General features: G+C 30.0%; 1 protein-coding gene across 1 annotated transcript in view; it reads left to right on the top strand.

Moving 5' to 3' along the window:
* Positions 1-16,825, top strand: part of LOC149790747 (dynein axonemal assembly factor 19-like) — a 43,690-nt gene that overhangs the window by 17,376 nt on the left and 9,489 nt on the right. The window lies entirely within an intron of this gene.

Below are 16,825 nucleotides of genomic sequence, written 5' to 3' on the forward strand. Positions count from 1 at the left end.
CAGAGAGCACTTTAGACCACTTGGCCACTCGGGACCCCTAGTTGTGATTGACATTCACAGATGTTATTGACGTTATCTTGCATCTAGTTTTCGATAGCTTGTCAACACTCTAGAGGTCATGTCTGATCAGATTTAATAAATAATCTTATATAATCAAGATCTTGGATGAATTTTTTTTATTATGAGCAATATCCATGCATATTAGTAAATAACATCCATGATATAACATTTTTCCATTCCGTAGTGTCAACTGCTTGGCTCTAATGCGGGGTCATCTCAAAAGTGACTCATAGTGTAATTGCATAGTCAACAAGTGCATACATGTATTAGGTAATTGTTGTTTTTCCTAGCATTTTATACAAGAGTTTAATTTGGCCGAAAATCTTTGGAATCATTCCCTCTAAACAATGCTGTGGTCAGATACCATGTGCATTCATGATGGCTAGTTTTTCAATGCATCACTGTACATCACTGTACGTCACTGTACATCACTGCAGTGTGACTTTAGACATAAAACTGGTGACTTCTGTGCAGACTGTTCTTGGCATACTTTATTGCTAGATGCCATATGCACACTTTTAAGGGACTTGTATATGTTTCAAGTTGTTGGTCATCACACTGGTACTACCCTCAGTTTTCCGAAACTTCTTTAGAGCAATGGTTATATTTAGCTTTCATCATAAATTGTGAAATATTTCCAAACTGAAGATTTTATTGCCTTGTTTTCTTTCAGCCATTTTGAATAAGACCAGGATTCAACATTATGGTATTTAGTCATTTGCTTATTTTATTATTTAAACAGAAGAAAAGTTTTGTAAATGTTTACAGGGCTAACATAGAAATATCTTACATGTGTGAACATGACAGCCTTAATGAAGAGTGGCTACCAATTGTATGTGGGTTGTACTAGTCATGACTGAGTCTTGGTGTACATTATTTAGTTATGTTATATTACCTTGGTTTCTGATTCTGAGTTTGCATTTATATTTTGTTTGATGTATATTGTAATTTCTTGTTCAAAGGTATTTTGGATTTAGGGTCTGGTAGTCACGATAAACAAGTTGTTCATTCTTTATGCATTGTGATTCTTGTGTAGTTTGTTGGGTGTAGACAGATTCAAAATGTATTTGACTCAGGTATAATGATGGAAACCATGTTGTTATTTTGTTGTTTGTTATAAGGCAGATTGAAATAGTTTTTCAAACAGATGTTATTTAAAACATGACCGGCCTTCTTGTGTTCAGATTGCAAGACAGGTTGAAAATTCTGTCATTTGCAGACATAATTGTAAAAATACTTTGGTTTTGTGATTAAGATGCAAAACTGACTGAGATTGTATCATGCACAAACGTACACAGAAACATTATTAGCTAGTATATAGTACACGGAAACATTATTAGCTAGTGTATAGTACACAGAAACATTATTACCTAGTGTATAGTACATAGAAAAATTATTAGCTAGTGTATAGTACACAGAAACATTATTAGCTAGTATATAGTACACAGAAACATTATTAGCTAGTATATAGTACACAGAAACATTATTAGCTAGTATATAGTACACAGAAACATTATTAGCTAGTATGTAGTACACAGAAACATTATTGGCTAGTATGTAGTGCACAGAAACATTATTAGCTAGTGTATAGTACACAGAAACATTATTAGCTAGTATATAGTACACAGAAACTTTATTAGCTAGTATATAGTATACAGAAACATTATTAGCTAGTATATAGTACACAGAAACATTATTAGCTAGTATATAGTACACAGAAACATTATTAGCTAGTGTATAGTACACAGAAAAATTATTAGCTAATATATAGTTCACAGAAACATTATTAGCTAGTATATAGTACACAGGAAAATTATTAGCTAGTGTATAGTACACAGAAACATTATTAGCTAGTATATAGTACACAGAAACATTATTAGCTAGTATATAGTACACAGAAACATTATTAGCTAGTATATAGTACACAGAAACATTATTAGCTAGCATATAGTACACAGAAACATTATTAGCTAGTGTATAGTACACAGAAACATTATTAACTAGTATATAGTACACAGAAACATTATTAGCTAGTGTATAGTACACAGAAACATTATTAGCTAGTATATAGTACACAGAAACATTATTAACTAGTATATAGTACACAGAAACATTATTAGCTAGTGTGTAGTACACAGAAACATTATTAGCTACTGTATAGTACACAGAAGCATTATTAGCTAATATATAGTACACAGAAACATTATTAGCTAGTATGTAGTACACAGAAACATTATTAGCTAGTATATAGTACACAGAAAAATTATTAGCTAGTATATAGTACACAGAAACATTATTAGCTAGTATGTAGTACACAGAAACATTATTAGCTAGTATATAGTACACAGAAACATTTTTAGCTAGTGTATAGTACACAGAAACATTATTAGCTAGTGTATAGTACACTGAAAAATTATTAGCTAGTATGTAGTATGCAGAAAAATTATTAGCTAGTGTATAGTACAAAGAAACATTATTAGCTAGTATATAGTACACAGAAACATTATTAGCTAGTATATAGTACACAGAAACATTATTAACTAGTATATAGTACACAGAAACATTATTAGCTAGTGTATAGTACACAGAAACATTACTAGCTAGTGTATAGTGCACAGAAACATTATTAGCTAGTGTAAAATACACAGAAACATTATTAGCTAGTGTATAGTACACAGAAACATTATTATCTAGTATATAGTACACAGAAACATTATTAACTAGTATATAGTACACAGAAACATTATTAGCTAGTGTATAGTACACAGAAAAAGTATCAGCTAATATATAGTTCACAGAAACATTATTAGCTAGTATATAGTACACAGAAAAATTATTAGCTAGTGTATAGTACACAGAAACATTATTAGCTAGTGTATAGTACACAGAAACCTTATTAGCTAGTGTATAATACACAGAAACCTTATTATCTAGTATATAGTACACAGAAACCTTATTAGCTAGTATATAGTACACAGAAACCTTATTAGCTAGTATATAGTACACAGAAACCTTATTAGCTAGTATATAGTACACAGAAACATTATTAGCTAGTGTATAGTACACAGAAACATTATTAGCTAGTATATAGAACACAGAAACATTATTAGCTAGTATATAGTACACAGAAACATTATTAGCTAGTATATAGTACACAGAAAAATTATTAGCTAGTATATAGTACACAGAAACATTATTAGCTAGTGTGTAGTACACAGAAACATTATTAGCTAGTGTATAATACACAGACACATTATTAGCTAGTATATAGTACACAGAAACATTATTAGCTAGTATATAGTACACAGAAACATTATTAGCTAGTATATAGTACACAGAAACATTATTGACTAGTGTATAGTACACAGAAAAATTATTAGCTAGTATATAGTACACAGAAACATTATTAGCTAGTATATGGTACACAGAAAAATTATTAGCTAGTATGTAGTACACAGAAACATTATTAGCTAGTATGTAGTACACAGAAACATTATTAGCTAGTGTGTAGTACACAGAAACATTATTAGCTAGTGTATAATACACAGACACATTATTAGCTAGTATATAGTACACAAACATTATTAGATAGTATATAATACACAAAAACATTATTAGCTAGTATGTAGTACACAGAAACATTATTAGCTAGTATATAGTACACAGAAACATTATTAGCTAGTATGTAGTACACAGAAACATTATTAGCTAGTATATAGTCACAGAAACATTATTAGCTAGTGTATAGTACACAGAAACATTATTAGCTGGTGTATAGTACACAGAAACATTATTAGCTAGTATGTAGTATACAGAAAAATTATTAGCTAGTGTATAGTACACAGAAACATTATTAGCTAGTATATAGTACACAGAAAGATTATTAGCTAGTATATAGTACACAGAAACATTATTAGCTAGTGTATAGTACACAGAAACATTATTACCTAGTATATAGTACACAGAAACATTATTAGCTAGTATGTAGTACACAGAAACATTATTAGCTAGTATATAGTACACAGAAAAATTATTAGCTATTATATAGTACACAGAAACATTATTAGCTAGTATGTAGTACACAGAAACATTATTAGCTAGTATATAGTACACAGAAACATTTTTAGCTAGTGTATAGTACACAGAAACATTATTAGCTAGTGTATAGTACACAGAAAAATTATTAGCTAGTATGTAGTACGCAGAAAAATTATTAGCTAGTGTATAGTACACAGAAACATTATTAGCTAGTATTTAGTACACAGAAACATTATTAGCTAGTATATAGTACAAAGAAAAATTATTAGCTAGTATATAGTACACAGAAACATTATTAGCTAGTGTGTAGTACACAGAAACATTATTAGCTAGTGTATAATACACAGACACATTATTAGCTAGTATATAGTTCACAGAAACATTATTAGCTAGTATATAGTACACAGAAACATTATAAGCTAGTATGTAGTACACAGAAACATTATTAGCTAGTATATAGTACACAGAAACATTATTAGCTAGTATTTAGTACATAGAAACATTATTAGCTAGTATATAGTACACAGAAACATCATTAGCTAGTGTATAGTACACATAAACATTATTAGCTAGTGTATATTACACAGAAAAATTATTAGCTAGTATGTAGTACGCAGAAAAATTATTAGTTAGTGTATAGTACACAGACACATTATTAGCTAGGATATAGTACACAGAAACATTATTAGCTAGTATGTAGTACACAGAAACATTATTAGCTAGTATATAGTACAGAGAAACATTATTAGCTAGTATGTAGTACGCAGAAAAATTATTAGCTAGTGTATAGTACACAGAAACATTATTAGCTAATGTATAGTACACAGAAACATTATTAGCTAGTATATAGTACACAGAAACATTATTGACTACTAGTCAATAATGTTTCTGTGTACTATATACTAGCTAATAATGTTTCTGTGTACAATATACTAGTCACTAGTATATAGTACACAGAAACATTATTAGCTAGTGTATAGTACGCAGAAACATTATTAGCTAGTGTATAGTACACAGAAAAATTATTAGCTAGTATGTAGTACGCAGAAAAATTATTAGCTAGTGTATAGTACACAGAAACATTATTAGCTAGTATATAGTACACAGAAACATTATTAGCTAGTATATAGTACACAGAAACATTATTAGCTAGTGTATAGTACACAGAAACATTATTAGCTAGTATATAGTACACAGAAACATTATTAGCTAGTATGTAGTACACAGAAACATTATTAGCTAGTATATAGTAGACAGAAAAATTATTAGCTATTATATAGTACACAGAAACATTATTAGCTAGTATGTAGTACACAGAAACATTATTAGCTAGTATATAGTACACAGAAACATTTTTAGCTAGTGTATAGTACACAGAAACATTATTAGCTAGTGTATAGTACACAGAAAATTTATTAGTATGTAGTACGCAGAAAAATTATTAGCTAGTGTATAGTACACAGAAACATTATTAGCTAGTATATAGTACACAGAAACATTATTAGCTAGTATATAGTACACAGAAAAATTATTAGCTAGTATATAGTACACAGAAACATTATTAGCTAGTGTATAGTACACAGAAACATTATTAGCTAGTGTATAGTACACAGAAAATTTATTAGTATGTAGTACGCAGAAAAATTATTAGCTAGTGTATAGTACACAGAAACATTATTAGCTAGTATATAGTACACAGAAACATTATTAGCTAGTATATAGTACACAGAAAAATTATTAGCTAGTATATAGTACACAGAAACATTATTAGCTAGTGTGTAGTACACAGAAACATTATTAGCTAGTTTTATAATACACAGACACATTATTAGCTAGTATATAGTTCACAGAAACATTATTAGCTATTATATAGTACACAGAAACATTATAAGCTAGTATGTAGTACACAGAAACATTATTAGCTAGTATATAGTACACAGAAACATTATTAGCTAGTATTTAGTACACAGAAACATTATTAGCTAGTATATAGTACACAGAAACATCATTAGCTAGTGTATAGTACACATAAACATTATTAGCTAGTGTATAGTACACAGAAAAATTATTAGCTAGTATGTAGTACGCAGAAAAGTTATTAGTGTATAGTACACAGACACATTATTAGCTAGTATATAGTACACAGAAACATTATTAGCTAGTGTATAGTACGCAGAAACATTATTAGCTAGTGTATAGTACACAGAAACATTATTAGCTAGTATGTAGTACGCAGAAAAATTATTAGCTAGTGTATAGTACACAGAAACATTATTAGCTAGTATATTGTACACAGAAACATTATTAGCTAGTATATAGTACACAGAAAAATTATTAGCTAGTATATAGTACACAGAAACATTATTAGCTAGTGTGTAGTACACAGAAACATTATTAGCTAGTTTTATAATACACAGACACATTAATAGCTAGTATATAGTTCACAGAAACATTATTAGCTAGTATATAGTACACAGAAACATTATAAGCTAGTATGTAGTACACAGAAACATTATTAGCTAGTATATAGTACACAGAAACATTATTAGCTAGTATTTAGTACACAGAAACATTATTAGCTAGTATATAGTACACAGAAACATCATTAGCTAGTGTATAGTACACATAAACATTATTAGCTAGTGTATAGTACACAGAAAAATTATTAGCTAGTATGTAGTACGCAGAAAAGTTATTAGTTAGTGTATAGTACACAGACACATTATTAGCTAGTATATAGTACACAGAAACATTATTAGCTAGTGTATAGTACGCAGAAACATTATTAGCTAGTGTATAGTACACAGAAAATTTATTAGTATGTAGTACGCAGAAAAATTATTAGCTAGTGTATAGTACACAGAAACATTATTAGCTAGTATATAGTACACAGAAACATTATTAGCTAGTATATAGTACACAGAAAAATTATTAGCTAGTATATAGTACACAGAAACATTATTAGCTAGTGTGTAGTACACAGAAACATTATTAGCTAGTTTTTTAATACACAGACACATTATTAGCTAGTATATAGTTCACAGAAACATTATTAGCTAGTATATAGTACACAGAAACATTATTAGCTAGTATTTAGTACACAGAAACATTATTAGCTAGTATATAGTACACAGAAACATCATTAGCTAGTGTATAGTACACATAAACATTATTAGCTAGTGTATAGTACACAGAAAAATTATTAGCTAGTATGTAGTACGCAGAAAAGTTATTAGTTAGTGTATAGTACACAGACACATTATTAGCTAGTATATAGTACACAGAAACATTATTAGCTAGTGTATAGTACGCAGAAACATTATTAGCTCGTGTATAGTACACAGAAACATTATTAGCTAGTATGTAGTACGCAGAAAAATTATTAGCTAGTGTATAGTACACAGAAACATTATTAGCTAGTATATAGTACACAGAAACATTATTAGCTAGTATATAGTACACAGAAACATTATTAACTAGTATATAGTACACAGAAACATTATTAGCTAGTGTATAGTACACAGAAACATTATTAGCTAGTGTATAGTACACAGAAACATTATTAGCTAGTATATAGTATGCAGAAAAATTATTAGCTAGTATATAGTACACAGAAACATTATTAGCTAGTATATAGTACACAGAAACATTATTTGCTAGTGTATAGTACACAGACACATTATTAGCTAGTATATAGTACACAGAAACATTATTAGCTAGTATATAGTACACAGAAACATTATTAGCTAGTATGTAGTACACAGAAACATTATTAGCTAGTATATAGTACACAGAAACATTATTAGCTAGTGTATAGTACACAGAAAAATTATTAGCTAGTATGTAGTACGCAGAAAAATTATTAGCTAGTGTATAGTACACAGAAACATTATTAGCTAGTATATAGTACACAGAAACATTATTAGCTAGTATGTAGTACACAGAAACATTATTAGCTAGTATGTAGTACACAGAAACGTTATTAGCTAGTGTATAGTGCACAGAAAAATTATTAGCTAGTATGTAGTACACAGAAACATTATTAGCTAGTATGTAGTATTGTTTCTTGATTCACATCATTTTCTTGTTTTGATTGCAGCCAACATGCATCTGGTGGTTTGTGATCTACGCTCTGTCAACCATTTCGACAATTTAGTTATCTAGTTTTATTAAATATTATTTGTGGACACCTGTGACATAGCATATAGAGCTTTAGGGATGTCCCCTCATATTGTCTGCTATTGAGGCTTTTGTGTCTGTTAATAAATTTCAGACTCTTTTTTTTTTATTTTGGTGTATTGGGTATTTGCCTTTTGAAAAAAAACAAAATTTGGATTAGAGGTTTCTGTCTTTTTCCCTTTTTCAATTATTTCTGAATTGGGGTTTCTAGGCTACCCCTTTCCCTTTGCTGATAAAATCCTGTTGGATCAGTTACCTTACCTTATTTCACTCCATTCCTGCCAAGTTCTGAATCATCAGTGACTTTTTTCCCTAAAGGGCTGTTGAGGTTTAGAGTTGTAAAACAGACGTAAATTGTTTTAGTTCAGACATCATTGAGAACATAGTTGTATACTTCTTTTAAGCTGGGAAGTGTAAAATTATTTAAATTCGTTTTCTTATGTGGATGCAGTTGAAAATTGGTTGCATAATTCATCGGAGTTTTGAGTTGTCAAAGTGATTGAGATTATTTTTCACATCGATATAACTGAAAACACAAACTAAATTGTATCATTATTCATAATGCAGCCATTGTTCTAATGGAGTCAACTTGTCAGATAGTGGGAATCTGTGTCTTGTTTTAGTGTTCTATATTTTCTGAAATAGAAACGCATGCAACAAAACCAACCAAATTCATGAAAATAAATACTTTTTATTTTATGGTTCATTATGGAATGGTTTAAATATTAAGTTAATATCATATGGTAGGTAAGTTCAATCTTCTATTCCATATTCAATCTGTTCTTATTTATGCCTGGTACTAACTTTAAAGTTAGGTTTGTAAAGCAGATTGGTATTGGGTTTTTTGTGTGTGGACATAATTAAAAAACATGGGGGTATAATCTTTTTGAGCTTGTAGTTGTAAAATTGATTGAAATTGTCTTTTGTGTGGATGTAATTGAAAACAAGGTAATATGACCTTTTTAAACTTAGATCTGTAACATGGATTTTTTTGCACTCTTTGCATGCAAACATAAATGAAAACATTGTTGATTATTCCTTGGAGCTTGGAGTTGTAAAATAGATTGCTATTGTTTTTTGCATGGACATAATTGGAAACATAGTATTGTAATTCTTTTAAGCTTTGAGTTGTATGATGGATTGATGTTTTTATCTCAGTCCTGGTGTTGTGGTTTACCATTTTTGAAATTTTCAAATATGTCAAATATGTGCCCTTGATAAAATTCTTTTAAGGAAAGATTATATAAATTCAGTTCTGTTTTGGTAGAATAATCAAATAGTTGTGTGTGTGTGTGTGTGTGTGTGTGTGTGCATGTGTGTATGTATATATATATATATATATATATATATATATATATATATATATATATATATATATATATATATATATATATATATACTGTATAAGAAAATCCAATGATTCCCAGAAGATTAAATAGTAGGTCCTTCTGTATATTTGCTTGGTGGGGGCCCCGAGTGGCCGAGTGGTCTAAAGCGCTCTCTGTTACAGATCACTGCCATCTCACCTCTGTATGCGTGGGTTCAAGTTTAAGATTTGGCCAATGTGAGTATGTGAGAAAGCTTGCCAGTAGCTTCTCGTGGGTCGGTGGTTCTTCCCAGGGTTTTCCCGGGTTCTTCCTCCACCATTAATACTGGCCGCCATGCATAGCCTATCGTGTGCTTAAAAATGGCGTTAAACCCTACAACAACATATTTGCTTGGTAAGAAAAGCAGGTGAGTGGATGGAGTTTGCATCTACAGTTGCCCTTCTTTTAGCCGTCTATTCTATTATTAAACCATAATTAGCATTTCTTATTCTGACATATGCAGTAGGATTACACATGGCGCAATTCAGGTCAAGTGTTACATACATGTATCTAGTCTTCACAATGGCTGATTTGGACTATTGCTGATTCAGACCAAATCACAATCTGATTCAGATTAAAAGCCAGGTCAGACAGATTAAGACCAAATCACAGTCTGATTTGGATTAAAAGCCAGGTCAGACAGATTAAGACCAAATCACAGTCTGATTTGGATTAAAAGCCAGTTCAGACAGATTAAGGCTATTTGAAATACAAAGTTTAGTCTTAGATTGTGACACTTACAATTGTTTCAAATTTGATATACTTCGTTATTTGCCAGGTATGTTGAGCAATTCAAAGCATGATATACTTCATTACTTGCCAGGTATGTTAAGCAATTCAAGCATGATATACTTCGTTACTTGCCAGGTATTTTGAGCAATTCAAAGCATCCTTTAAGTTACATAATGATGTGCATGAAAATTTTCTTTTCTTTTTTTGGTGCTATTTATCTTGTATTGCCAATTTAATATTTTCAAAGCAGCTCATTCCCCTTTGTACGAAATTTAAACAGTTCACTTTATTTTAATGAAAAATAATACAACTAATAAAACCTAAACAAAATATAAAGAAAACAAGGTTTATGCAATATGCAAAGGCATTCTGTTTATTTCTCTCTCTCTCTCTCTCTCTCTCCATATATATATATATATATATATATATATATATATATATATATATATATATATATATATATATATATATATGGGTCTGAGTATGTTAACGCTTTCAGATTTATATAAAATTTATCTTTATCCTGTATATTGCATTATATACTAATAAATGATACTTATATACTAAAAAAATAAAACTAGTGTACTTTCAAATTTATAATTTAATCAAATACAATATCATATGTCCTGTCAGATTTATGTATTAATTAAATACAGTGTGAAGTGTCAATTTCATATGTCTGTTTGCTGGCAATCTTTTGTGCATCATATTAATTATGATAAAGAAAATAATCACATAGCAAAAAATGGTTGTGTTATTTCTGTTGAAAGATTTTCAGAATGATGAAGAAAGTGTGTCTTCTTAATGGTTAAAGGAGTGATGCTGCTCACTTCATATTATCATCATGTTTTTAATGCTTTGTTTGATTAGTATGCCCTTACTTTAATTGCAAACAAGAAAAGTGAGATCATTTTCCAATTAACTGAATTTAATACCATTTTGTAACACAAAATGTATTGCTGACTTTAACAAACTTTGTGGTTGTTCTTTGCATGGAAGTGTTATCATGTTATAAATGTGTTAACATAATAAACTCTCTATTTAGAAGTCAGGCTAATAATGGATTTAATGTGCTTTAAATTAATTTAAGTATTTATGCTCATTAATATTTTGCAAACTTTTCAGAGATTAAAATAAAAATAAAAAGTTGATTTACTGGTTCAAGATTTTACTCGCAAGATAAACATTCAGCAATAACTGTAAAGAAAGTTTTAATACTGTTTTACTCCTTGATAACTCTTTACACAGTATGTTTTTGGCAAATACAATGTGAAGAAAACACAATTTATATGAGAAATCAATAAACCCATATGTCAGTTTATATACATTATTGTTTGATAGTGTTGCATGTTGGCCATATTGGCCTCATACCCATATGTCAATTTATATACATTATTGTTTGATAGTGTTGTATGTTGGCTATATTGGCCTCATACCCATATGTCAATTTATATACATTATTGTTTGATGTATGTTGGCTATATTGGCCTTATATCCATATGTCAATTTATATACATTATTGTTTGATAGTGTTGTATGTTGGCTATATTGGCCTCATACCCATATGTCAATTTATATACATTATTGTTTGATGTATGTTGGCCGTATTGGCCTCATACCCATATGTCAATTTATATACATTATTGTTTGATAGTGTTGTATGTTGGCTATATTGGCCTCATATCCATATGTCAATTTATATACATTATTGTTTGATAGTGTTGTATGTTGGCTATATTGGCCTCATACCCATATGTCAATTTATATACATTATTGTTTGATGTATGTTGGCTATATTGGCCTCATACCCATATGTCAATTTATATACATTATTGTTTGATGTATGTTGGCTATATTGGCCTCATACCCATATGTCAATTTATATACATTATTGTTTGATAGTGTTGTATGTTGGCCATATTGGCCTCATACCCATATGTCAATTTATATACATTATTGTTTGATAGTGTTGTATGTTGGCTATATTGGCCTCATACCCATATGTCAATTTATATTCATTATTGTTTGATGTATGTTGGCTATATTGGCCTCATACCCATATGTCAATTTATATACATTATTGTTTGATGTCTGTTGGCCATATTGGCCTCATACCCATATGTCAATTTATATAAATTATTGTTTGATGTATGTTGGCCATATTGGCCTCATACCCATATGTCAATTTATATACATTATTGTTTGATAGTGTTGTATGTTGGCCATATTGGCCTTATACCCATATGTCAATTTATATACATTATTGTTTGATAGTGTTGTATGTTGGCCATATTGGTCTCATACCCATATGTCAATTTATATACATTATTGTTTGATGTATGCTGGCCATATTGGCCTCATACCCATATGTCAATTTATATACATTATTGTTTGATAGTGATGTATGTTGGCTATATTGGCCTCATACCCATATGTCAATTTATATAAATTATTGTTTGATGTATGTTGGCTATATTGGCCTCATACCCATATGTCAATTTATATAAATTATTGTTTGATGTATGTTGGCCATATTGGCCTCATACCCATATGTCAATTTATATACATTATTGTTTGATGGTGTTGTATGTTGGCCATATTGGCCTTATACCCATATGTCAATTTATATACATTATTGTTTGATAGTGTTGTATGTTGGCTATATTGGCCTCATACCCATCTGTCAATTTATATACATTATTGTTTGATAGTGATGTATGTTGGCTATATTGGCCTCATACCCATATGTCAATTTATATACATTATTGTTTGATGTATGTTGGCCATATTGGCCTCATACCCATATGTCAATTTATATACATTATTGTTTGATAGTGTTGTATGTTGGCTATATTGGCCTCATACCCATATGTCAATTTATATACATTATTGTTTGATGTATGTTGGCCATATTGGCCTCATACCCATATGTCAATTTATATACATTATTGTTTGATGTATATTGGCTATATTGGTCTCATACCCATATGTCAATTTATATAAATTATTGTTTGATAGTGTTGTATGTTGGCCATATTGGCCTCATACCCATATGTCAATTTATATACATTATTGTTTGATGTATGTTGGCCATATTGGCCTCATACCCATATGTCAATTTATATACATTATTGTTTGATAGTGATGTATGTTGGCTATATTGGCCTCATGCCCATATGTCAATTTATATACATTATTGTTTGATAGTGTTGTATGTTGGCCATATTGGCCTTATACCCATATGTCAATTTATATACATTATTGTTTGATAGTGTTGTATGTTGGCCATATTGGTCTCATACCCATATGTCAATTTATATACATTATTGTTTGATGTATGTTGGCCATATTGGCCTCATACCCATATGTCAATTTATATACATTATTGTTTGATAGTGATGTATGTTGGCTATATTAGCCTCATACCCATATGTCAATTTATATAAATTATTGTTTGATGTATGTTGGCCATATTGACCTCATACCCATATGTCAGTTTATATAAATTATTGTTTGATGTATGTTGGCTATATTAACCTCATACCCATATGTCAATTTATATACATTATTGTTTGATAGTGTTGTATGTTGGCTATATTGGCCTCATACCCATATGTCAATTTATATACATTATTGTTTGATGTATGTTGGCCATATTGGCCTCATACCCATATGTCAATTTATATACATTATTGTTTGATAGTGATGTATGTTGGCTATATTGGCCTCATACCCATATGTCAATTTATATAAATTATTGTTTGATGTATGTTGGCCATATTGGCCTCATACCCATATGTCAATTTATATACATTATTGTTTGATAGTGTTGTATGTTGGCTATATTGGCCTCATACCCATATGTCAATTTATATACATTATTGTTTGATGTATGTTGGCTATATTGGCCTCATACCCATATGTCAATTTATATACATTATTGTTTGATAGTGTTGTATGTTGGCTATATTGGCCTCATACCCATATGTCAATTTATATACATTATTGTTTGATAGTGTTGTATGTTGGCTATATTGGCCTCATACCCATATGTCAATTTATATACATTATTGTTTGATAGTGTTGTATGTTGACTATATTGGCCTCATACCCATATGTCAATTTATATACATTATTGTTTGATGTATGTTGGCCATATTGGCCTCATACCCATATGTCAATTTATATACATTATTGTTTGATAGTGATGTATGTTGGCTATATTGGCCTCATACCCATATGTCAATTTATATAAATTATTGTTTGATGTATGTTGGCCATATTGGCCTCATACCCATATGTCAATTTATATACATTATTGTTTGATAGTGTTGTATGTTGGCTATATTGGCCTCATACCCATATGTCAATTTATATACATTATTGTTTGATGTATGTTGGCTCTATTGGCCTCATACCCATATGTCAATTTATATACATTATTGTTTGATAGTGTTGTATGTTGGCTATATTGGCCTCATACCCATATGTCAATTTATATACATTATTGTTTGATAGTGTTGTATGTTGGCTATATTGGCCTCATACCCATATGTCAATTTATATACATTATTGTTTGATAGTGTTGTATGTTGACTATATTGGCCTCATACCCATATGTCAATTTATATACATTATTGTTTGATGTATGTTGGCCATATTGGCCTCATACCCATATGTCAATTTATATACATTATTGTTTGATAGTGATGTATGTTGGCTATATTGGCCTCATACCCATATGTCAATTTATATAAATTATTGTTTGATGTATGTTGGCCATATTGGCCTCATACCCATATGTCAATTTATATACATTATTGTTTGATAGTGTTGTATGTTGGCTATATTGGCCTCATACCCATATGTCAATTTATATACATTATTGTTTGATGTATGTTGGCTCTATTGGCCTCATACCCATATGTCAATTTATATACATTATTGTTTGATAGTGTTGTATGTTGGCGATATTGGCCTTATACCCATATGTCAATTTATATACATTATTGTCTGATAGTGTTGTATGTTGGCCATAGTGGCCTCATACCCATATGTCAATTTATATACATTATTGTTTGATGTATGTTGGCCATATTGGCCTCATACCCATATGTCAATTTATATAAATTATTGTTTGATAGTGTTGTATGTTGGCCATATTGGTCTCATACCCATATGTCAATTTATATACATTATTGTTTGATAGTGTTGTATGTTGGCTATATTGGCCTCATACCCATATGTCAATTTATATACATTATTGTTTGATGTATGTTGGCTATATTGGCCTCATACCCATATGTCAATTTATATACATTATTGTTTGATGTATGTTGGCCATATTGGCCTCATACCCATATGTCAATTTATATAAATTATTGTTTGATAGTGTTGTATGTTGGCCATATTGGCCTCATACCCATATGTCAATTTATATACATTATTGTTTGATAGTGTTGTATGTTGGCTATATTGGCCTCATACCCATATGTCAATTTATATACATTATTGTTTGATGTATGTTGGCCATATTGGCCTCATACCCATATGTCAATTTATATACATTATTGTTTGATGTATATTGGCTATATTGGTCTCATACCCATATGTCAATTTATATAAATTATTGTTTGATAGTGTTGTATGTTGGCCATATTGGCCTCATACCCATATGTCAATTTATATACATTATTGTTTGATGTATGTTGGCTATATTGGCCTCATACCCATATGTCAATTTATATACATTATTGTTTGATGTATGTTGGCCATATTGGCCTCATACCCATATGTCAATTTATATAAATTATTGTTTGATAGTGTTGTATGTTGGCCATATTGGTCTCATACCCATATGTCAATTTATATACATTATTGTTTGATAGTGTTGTATGTTGGCCATATTGGCCTTATACCCACATGTCAATTTATATACATTATTGTTTGATAGTGTTGTATGTTGGCCATATTGGCCTCATACCGATATGTCAATTTATATACATTATTGTTTGATAGTGTTGTATGTTGGCTATATTGGCCTTATACCCACATGTCAATTTATATACATTATTGTTTGATAGTGTTGTATGTTGGCCATATTGGCCTCATACCCATATGTCAATTTATATACATTATTGTTTGATAGTGTTGTATGTTGGCTATATTGGCCTCATACCCATATGTCAATTTATATACATTATTGTTTGATGTATGTTGGCCATATTGGCCTCATACCCATATGTCAATTTATATACATTATTGTTTGATAGTGTTGTATGTTGGCTATATTGGCCTCATACCCATATGTCAATTTATATACATTATTGTTTGATAGTGATGTATGTTGGCTATATTGGCCTCATACCCATATGTCAATTTATATACATTATTGTTTGATAGTGATGTATGTTGGCTATATTGACCTCATACCCATATGTCAATTTATA

The sequence above is a fragment of the Sinohyriopsis cumingii genome, chromosome 10 (genome assembly GCF_028554795.1).
Source record: "Sinohyriopsis cumingii isolate HCF-2022 chromosome 10, ASM2855479v2, whole genome shotgun sequence".
NCBI lineage: Eukaryota > Metazoa > Mollusca > Bivalvia > Unionida > Unionidae > Sinohyriopsis > Sinohyriopsis cumingii.